Source organism: Tachyglossus aculeatus, chromosome 2 (assembly GCF_015852505.1).
Source record: "Tachyglossus aculeatus isolate mTacAcu1 chromosome 2, mTacAcu1.pri, whole genome shotgun sequence".
NCBI classification, from domain to species: domain Eukaryota; kingdom Metazoa; phylum Chordata; class Mammalia; order Monotremata; family Tachyglossidae; genus Tachyglossus; species Tachyglossus aculeatus.
Genome location: NC_052067.1, coordinates 117,556,222 through 117,564,667, shown reverse-complemented (window position 1 = coordinate 117,564,667; position 8,446 = coordinate 117,556,222). Strand labels below are relative to the sequence as shown.

Sequence of the window (8,446 nt, the reverse complement as noted above, 5' to 3'; positions counted from 1 at the left end):
TACTGAGAGCTCACCTCCTCCAGGAGGCCTTCCCAGACTGAGCCCCCTCCTTCCTCTTCCCCCTCCCTATCCCCCCACCTATCCCCCCACCTTACCTCCTTCTCCTTCCCACAGCACCTGTATATTTGTATATATGTTTGTACGTATTTATTACTCTATTTTATTTGTACATATTTATTCTATTTATTTTATCTTTTTAATATGTTTTGTTTTGTTGTCTGTTTCCCCCTTCTAGACTGTGAGCCCATTGTTGGGTAGGGACCGTCTCTGTGTGTTGCCAACTTGTACTTCCCAAGTACTTAGTACAGTGTTCTGCACACAGAAAGCGCTCAATGAATACGATTGAATGAATGAATGAATATTCCTAACAATAATAATAATAATTATGGTTTTTGTCACAAACTACATGCCACAATCAATGGTATTTATTGAGTACTAATTCAGTACTCCATTGAGAACAAAGCACTGGAGTAAGCTATTGAGGCCCCTCTCAGGGTCACACCTGGAGAGTTTCCAGTACTCTACCAGTCTTGACTATGGCAGGGAGAGTCAAACAGTGGCCTATCTATTCCATTCCTAGCTTGGACAGTAGCTAGTGAGTGGAAGGCAATAGGCTACAAGTCAAAACTCATCTGTGCTGGGAAGCAGCAGAGACATGGGAGAGAGTCGAGGATGAAGACTCAAGTTTACTGCACAGAAGAAGGCAATGGTAAACCATGTCATATTTTTTTTTTTACCAAGAAAACTCTATGGCTACACTACCAGAATAACTGCAGATAGAGGTGGGCATTGTGGAAGTGATGTGTTTATGGCTTTGCTATGGGTCAGAGATGACTTGACGGTATAAGGCAAAGAAAACAAGCTCTTGAGAGAGGATGTTAGGCAAAGTAGACATGATCCCTGATCTCAGGGAGCAATGTAGTGAGGTAGGTAAGGCACAATCATATTAGACAGTCCTTGTCCCATATGGCCTCACAGTCAAATCAGGTCCCTATTTTATAGATGAGGGACAGGGAAGTTAAGTAACACAGTAGCTAGTGAAAGAGCTGGGAGTGGAAGCCAGGTTTCCCAATTCCCAGTCCTGTGCTCCTTTCCAGTAGCCCAGATTGCTTCTCTTTTATCCACATTTGCCTTGATTTCAATTCCTTCCCAGAGAATAACAAGTTTTTGTCAATTATCATTATGACATATTACATTACACTGAATTTCCAGCATAAAACTTTCAGTTTCCTGTGTTCAAGGTGGCATCCTACAGAGGGAGAGGCAAATACCTTGCAGTGGTCAAATACCAAAAGTTGGCCCTGGTCTTGAGAACCCTGCTGTACCTTCCAGGGTTCTGACATTTCGAGTTTAATTTCAGGAGTGGACTACTAATTTAGATAAACCTCTTCTGATTCTTTCACCTTTCCTTTGTGTGTTTGCAGCACTACAATAGAGCACAAAGCTGGAAGTCAGAAGGTCATGGGTTCTAATCCCACCTCTGCCACTTGTCTGCTGTGTGATCTTGGGCAAGTCACTTAACTTCTCTAGGCCTCTGTTACCACACATGTAAAACAGGAATTGAGACTGTGAACTCCACATGGGACAGGGACTGTGTCCAGCCCGATTTGTATCCACCTCAGAGCTTAGTAAATATCACAATTATTATTCCCATCATTATCATTATTATCAATATTGTACTCAACAGATAATTTTCCTGAAGAGCATTTTTCTGGGACATCTTCTCCAATTTCTTTGGGCATCAACAATGGTATTTTTTGAGGTCTTACTGTTTGCCAAGTACTGTACTAAGTGCTTGGAGGAGTACAATATGACAGAGTTGATAGACATGATGCTTGCCTACAAAGGTCTTTTTGTCTAGAGGGAATAAGTTGACCTTCTAGTGTGACTAAGCAGAAGGCGAACTAAATGTACAGCAGTTCATACATCTTCAAACGAGTTTTGATATTTGTGACATGCTTTGAGGGCCATGGAGCACCTTTACATCTGATAAAAATCACATTACTATGAAGTAGTTTGCTTTGTTTCTCTCAAGCTAACTACCCACTGTGCCTTGTTCTCATCTCTTTAGCCATCAGTATTTTACTGACACCCTCCCTCCTGCCTGAAACTGCTTTTCTTTTCACATACAGCAGGTGATTGCTCCCACCTTCAAAATCATTTTAAAGTTACATCTCCTTCAGGATACCTTCCCTGATTCATCTGTCACTCCCCTTTATTTCTCACAGTGCCTCTTCAGGATTTTCATGTCACTTCAGCACTTGGGTATACTTCCTCTTTCTTCTACACCCCACTCCAGCACTCATGTGCATATCTTTAAACTTCTTTTCTTCTCTCTACCTATAATTTATTTTAGTGTCATCCTCCCTAGATTATAAACTCTTTGAGGACAAGCCTTGTTTCACCTAACTACCACGGTACTCTCATACTGCATTATCCTTGACTCCTCTCTCCCACTCACATATTCAATCCATCACTAAATCCTGTCGGTTCAACCTTCAGAAAAACAAAAATATGCCCTTTCCTCTCAAAACTGCTAGCACAATAATCCAATCATTTATTCTATCTTGCCTTGATTAGTGTATCAGCCTCCCTTCTGACCTTCCAGCCTCCTGTCTTTCCTGACTCCAGTCTATGCTTCGCTCTACTTCTTGGGTCAATTTTCTACAAAAACATTCAGGCCATGTTTTCCCTTTCCTCAAGAATCTCAAGTAGTTACCCATCCACCTTCTAAAACCAACTCCTCACCATGGGCTTTAAAGAACCCAGTCACCTTGCCCCTTCCTACCTCATCTCTCTGCTCTCCCCAGCCTACACACTTTCCTCCTCTAATGCTAAGCTTCTCACTGTACTTTGATCTCATCCTACCTTACTGCCAAGTTATCATCCAAGTCCTACATGGCATAGTGGATAAAGTCCTGGGAGTTAGAAAGTCATGAGTTCTAATCTCTGCTCTGCCACTTGCCTGCTGTGTGACCTTGGGTAAGTCATTTCACTTCTCTGTAGCTCAGTTCCCTCATCTGCAAAATGAGGGAGGTTTAGACTGTGAGCCCCATGTGGAACAGGGACTGTGCCCAACCCGATTTGCTTGTATCCACCCCAGTGCTTGGTGCAGTGCCTGGTAAGTGCTTAACAAATAGCATAATTATTATTGTTATTTAGTTCTGCCTCTAGCCTGGAACACCCTCCCTCCTTAAGTCCAACAGGCAATTAATCTCCCCTCTTTAAAAGTCTTAATGAAAGCACCTCTCTTTTAAGAGGCCTTCCCCTTCTCCTTTCTACATCATCTAATTGCTCCCTTTATTCATTCCCACTCCCAGCCCCAAAGCATATGTAATTATCTGTAATTTATTTATTTATATTTATTTATACAATGTCCCCCTCTAGACTGACCCCCGGCCCACGTCATCCCCCGGGCCAGGAATGCCCTCCCTCTGCCCATCCGCCAAGCTAGCTCTCTTCCTCCCTTCAAGGCCCTGCTGAGAGCTCACCTCCTCCAGGAGGCCTTCCCAGACTGAGCCCCTTCCTTCCTTTCTCCCTCGTCCCCCTCTCCATCCCCCCATCTTACCTCCTTCCCTTCCCCACAGCACCTGTATATGTATATATGTTTGTACATATTTATTACTCTATTTATTTATTTATTTTACTTGTACATATCTATCCTATTTATTTTATTTTGTTAGTATGTTTGCTTTTGTTCTCTGTCTCCCCCTTTTAGACTGTGAGCCCACTGTTGGGTAGGGACTGTCTCTATATGTTGCCAATTTGTACTTCCCAAGTGCTTAGTACAATGCTCTGCACATAGTAAGCGCTCAATAAATACGATTGATGATGATGATGATGATGGTGTGCAGGGAATGTGTCTTTTATATTGTATTCTCCAAAGCACTTAGTACAGTTCATTCATTCAATCAATCGTATTTATTGAACCCTTACTGTGTGCAGAGCACTGTAGTAAGTGCTTGTGAAGTACAAGTTGGCAACATATAGAGACAGTCCTTACCCAACAACGGGCTGACAGTCGCCTGCAGCTGCTGCTGGAGCTCCTCTGCACACAGTGCCCAATAAATATGATCGATACTTAAGTACAGTGCTCTGTAAAGTGTATGTGCTCAATAAATTCATTGAGCGAACTTCTCAGGATATCCACTTACCAGACCTCAAGTCTGCTGACAGTCTCAAATACTTGTGTAAGGTCTATGAAAACCGTCTTGCTTCTGCTCTTGGATCTTTCTAGTGTTTGTAATGTTGAATAGTTTGTACTTTCTGTGGTGTGTCTTACCATGAAACTGGTGTTTAACTGCTTACTTCAGATGATCACCAATTTTTCTTGTCATCTTATGTTTTGTCATTGATATCATTTCAATCTTTCCTTGTGTAGCCATTGCTTCCCCATTCTCCCACCTTTGGGTGAGCTTGAACCTGTAGCTGCGTTACCTCAACTGAACTCTCTCTAGAATTTTGTACAGGGTTCTTCAAACTTTAGGCACTCAATCCTATTATTGAAAGATGAATTAATTTTCATTATTTGGAAATCATAGTTCAATTGTATTTGTTGAGTACAAAGCACTGTATTAAGTGATTTGGAGAGACACATTCCCTGCCCACAATGAGCTTACAGTCTAATTATATTGAAAGCTCAAGCTTGGAGTCTATGAACTTGTGTTCTGGCAGTATCTGGCAACCCACATGACTGCTAGGATCTAAATGTCAAATTCCACTGTGGATAAAGGGATAAATTTAAGTTATGCCATAGTTTAAAAGCTTAGGTATATTTACATATTTCTCATATCTTGGAGGTGGAAGATAGTGTATCTGATTAGAATTTGATATTTGGCATCTTTCCTGGGCAGATGTAAACCACTGCTATTTGGTTTTTCATTCCCATGTGGTCCTGTGCAGTTTTCCCATGTTTCAGCATTGCATTTCCCTAGGTGATCAGCTTTTCGGATTTTGAGTTTTCTGTGGTGAGTCAACCCATTCATATTTTGGATTTTCCACCCGATGAAATTTTAGGCTCTGAACTTCAAAATCTTCTCCACAGCATAAATAAATGACTGCTCACCCTACTCCTGCTTCTAAAGCAAAATAGCTTTTACAGTTATTGCTGCATAAATCTGAATAGTTGCAAAAAGAAAATAAGCTAGAGTTGCATTAATTCTAGTTCTCTTAAGGAATTCTAAAATAAAGGAATAGATAGTAAATTTTATCCATTATTGCATATACGTTTCAAAATGATGCTTGAGCCAGGTGAGCTGCTCTCAATACCTTTCTTTTTTACACTAGAAAGAGAATCATAAACAACCTAAAATGGGATTATAATTTTTCCCAATTACTGTCAAAAGAACGAGTGCTACAGAACCAGGCAATTCAATTTACTGTAAGATTATAGAGAACTGATTGACACAGTTCTAAATAGTGTAGAAAACTGTGAATATTGCCATTTTTTAAGCAGGGTCCTGGTCCCTGGTTAATAAAGATTAATGAATAAAGCTCCTTGGATTTCAAAATCTTCAGTCTTAAAAGGCAAAAATGACAAAAATGTGTGCAGGAGCTTAAAACAAATTACAGTAAGACTGTACTTATCCATTAGGACGTTTATAATATCAAGGAGACTCATGGGAAAATATGTTTTCTTGAATTCTGATCAGTTATTCTAATTTTTCTTCTGGTTCTTTAATTTCAATAAGGTTCTTTCAGTACTTGTAATAAAGTCATATCTTTAGAACTTAAAATACTTGTTTCTACATTTTCAAAGAAAAAAAATGGGTTCAATGTATCTCATCTAATACCACCGTAAACATTTAACATCGCCAAGGTCCATTACTCCAGCCCAGTGTTGACCACTGGGGCCCCCTGGAATTGTCACCACGTTCGGAATCATACCTCTTCTACTCCAATACTGCCAATCACTCAATAGTTAGCTATACCATGTAGATTTCTAAATCTTAGAATGGCTCTTGAAGTTTTTCTATTTTAGTAATTCAGACAGGAATGCGATTGTTCTGTACTATTGGAATATGTTTCTGAAATTCCTGGATCTTACTTTTAACTGAACTGACCTTCTGAATGTAAATAAATGTTTCAAGGCTTTGGAAAACCCATTGCTGTGCTACTTGAACACTGCCCATTTTAATTTGCAGTATGCAGCATTTTCTCTCTCTACCAGAGAAATAGAATGCTGCAGGTTTCTTCAAGCAAAATGAATTTTGCATAATCGAAAATAAGTATTTTAAACAACATAGCAACGTATTCAAATCAACTTTACATGAAACTATCAGAAAGAAAAACTCACAGTACAGTCTCATTTTATGGTCTTTCAATTATCTAAAATCTTTTTTTTTCCCCTGTCTGTATTAACTGCCAAATGGCACAACACTTTTTTTCAATAAATTCTTAGTTACAGCTTAATGTCTTAAAGTAGCATGCACTTTCCTTTTTTTATAATCATTCACGTTTAGATTCATCTCTGCACTGTCATCATCATGGATGATTACTAATCTATAGAAGAATATGCAAGTGTGATGCTTGAAAGACCTAAAATTGCACTAATACGACGCCTTAGTGCATATACTTGTTTTTCTTCCCCTATCATTGTAAAAATTCATGCTGATTCCAAATACCTTTCTGGATAACCATATTGATTTTATACTCAAGTTTCTGTTCTCTGGCTGTAGCCTGAATTAGCAGCAGTAATTAATTAATTTCACCAGTGTCATCTATGTTCCATACTCCACATCAGTTGGTGGGGCAGAAACATAAACAAGGCTCTGGATCAATGTCAGTATACTAGTATCAAGGTTATGCTCACCTCATCACATGTTAGCTGGTTTGAAAGGGTGTTGAATGAATGATAATAGAATGCAGCAGCTGCTGTGTGGTAATCTAAAAGGAGTGATGAAAACCAGAGTGGACAAAGAAAATGCTTTCAAGGGGCAGTGAAATGCATTCTCAAACAATGTGGCATGGCAGCAAAATTTTGGGAGAAAATGGTGACAGATCAGCCTAAAGTAAAACAATCAAGCAATATCTCTTTCAAGCAGAATCACTGAGTAAATCATGAGTGAGTGAGTTCTTTGAGGATTCAGATCTTGCCTAATACTTTCCATATATGTTCCCAAGAATAAGAACAGTATTATGTGTATGGTAGATGCTCACAAAATACCATTCATGCTGGTAATGATAAAATTAGTGGAAAAAGCCAAACAGTTGCAGAGATTTTAAGTAGCATGCACATTAAGAGCACGGGCTTTGGAGTCAGAGGTCATGGGTTCAAATCCCGGGTCTGCCACTTGTCTGCTGTGTGGCTTTGGGCAAATCACTTCACTTCTCTGGGCCTCAGTTCCCTCATCTGGAAATTGGGGATTAAAACTGTGAGCTCCCCGCGGGACAACCTGATCACCTTGTAACCTCACCAGAGCTTAGAACAGTGCTTTGCACATAGTAAGCACTTAACAAATGCCATCATTATTATTATTAACATGCCACGAGACAGTCTGTGTAGAAGCATGGTGCTGTAGGTATACGAAAACCTGTGTCCATTGGTAAATTGAATTTCACTGTCAGTGGCATTGTCTTGAACATAAAGGATAAATAGACATTAGTAGTTAGAATGGCAAAGCACCATCTTATTTGAAAACTGAATTTGAAATATTAAATTCTCTACACAAATTCAGTGAATAATCCTGTTCAATACCCCTGGAAATTCTCTTTCTAGCCATTATAATTTTTCCCCCTCACTGGGTGTATATACACACAGATATCTATCTATCTGTGTGTATATATATATATGTATGTATATATATATACACACACACACACACACACATATTGATAGCTCTCTCTCTCTCTATATATATATATGTATATATATATATATCTGCCTTTTTGCCTGACCATCTTTCTGCACTAGCTAAAACAGATTCCCAATTTAAAAGTACCTAGGGAGTTAATTCTGTAGCATCTGGAAGAAAAGGTGTAGCATCTGGGAGTGAGGTGAGCCTTTGATCCCCATCTCCCTCTAGATCTGTGACTTTGCTAAAACATTTGAAGGACTTCACTGCTGAATAATAGATGCAGTCAAAGTGTTATAATCACAAAAGAGACAGAGCTAGAGCAGAATTGCATTCTTCCTTGTTGATCCTGGATTCCTTTCTTTTAAAGTTCACCTACGCTATCACCATGTCCTACAAAATTTCCCCATCTGAAAAAGCACCTGCACTCAAAATAAAAGTTATCAACGATTACATTTTTCTTTTTGCATTACGAAGGGCACAGTCATGAACATGTCTCTTTTTTCCTACTGGTTTTCAGACATGAGCATGGCTGGGACAAGGAAAAAAAAAGCATAAATCACTTAAACATGCACTCTGGTTGACATGGGATTCTGCAACAAATCAAAAATAGAATACAGGAATAAGAATTAAGGGAAAGTAAAAGGTTAAAT

General features: G+C 39.3%; 1 non-coding gene across 1 annotated transcript; it reads left to right on the top strand.

Annotated features, from left to right (window-relative positions):
* The first annotated feature begins 484 nt into the window (after positions 1-484).
* Positions 485-622, top strand: LOC119925099. Its single transcript, XR_005449768.1, has one exon. It is a non-coding gene; the product is annotated as a small nucleolar RNA SNORA7 (small nucleolar RNA).
* Positions 623-8,446: the final 7,824 nt, after the last annotated feature.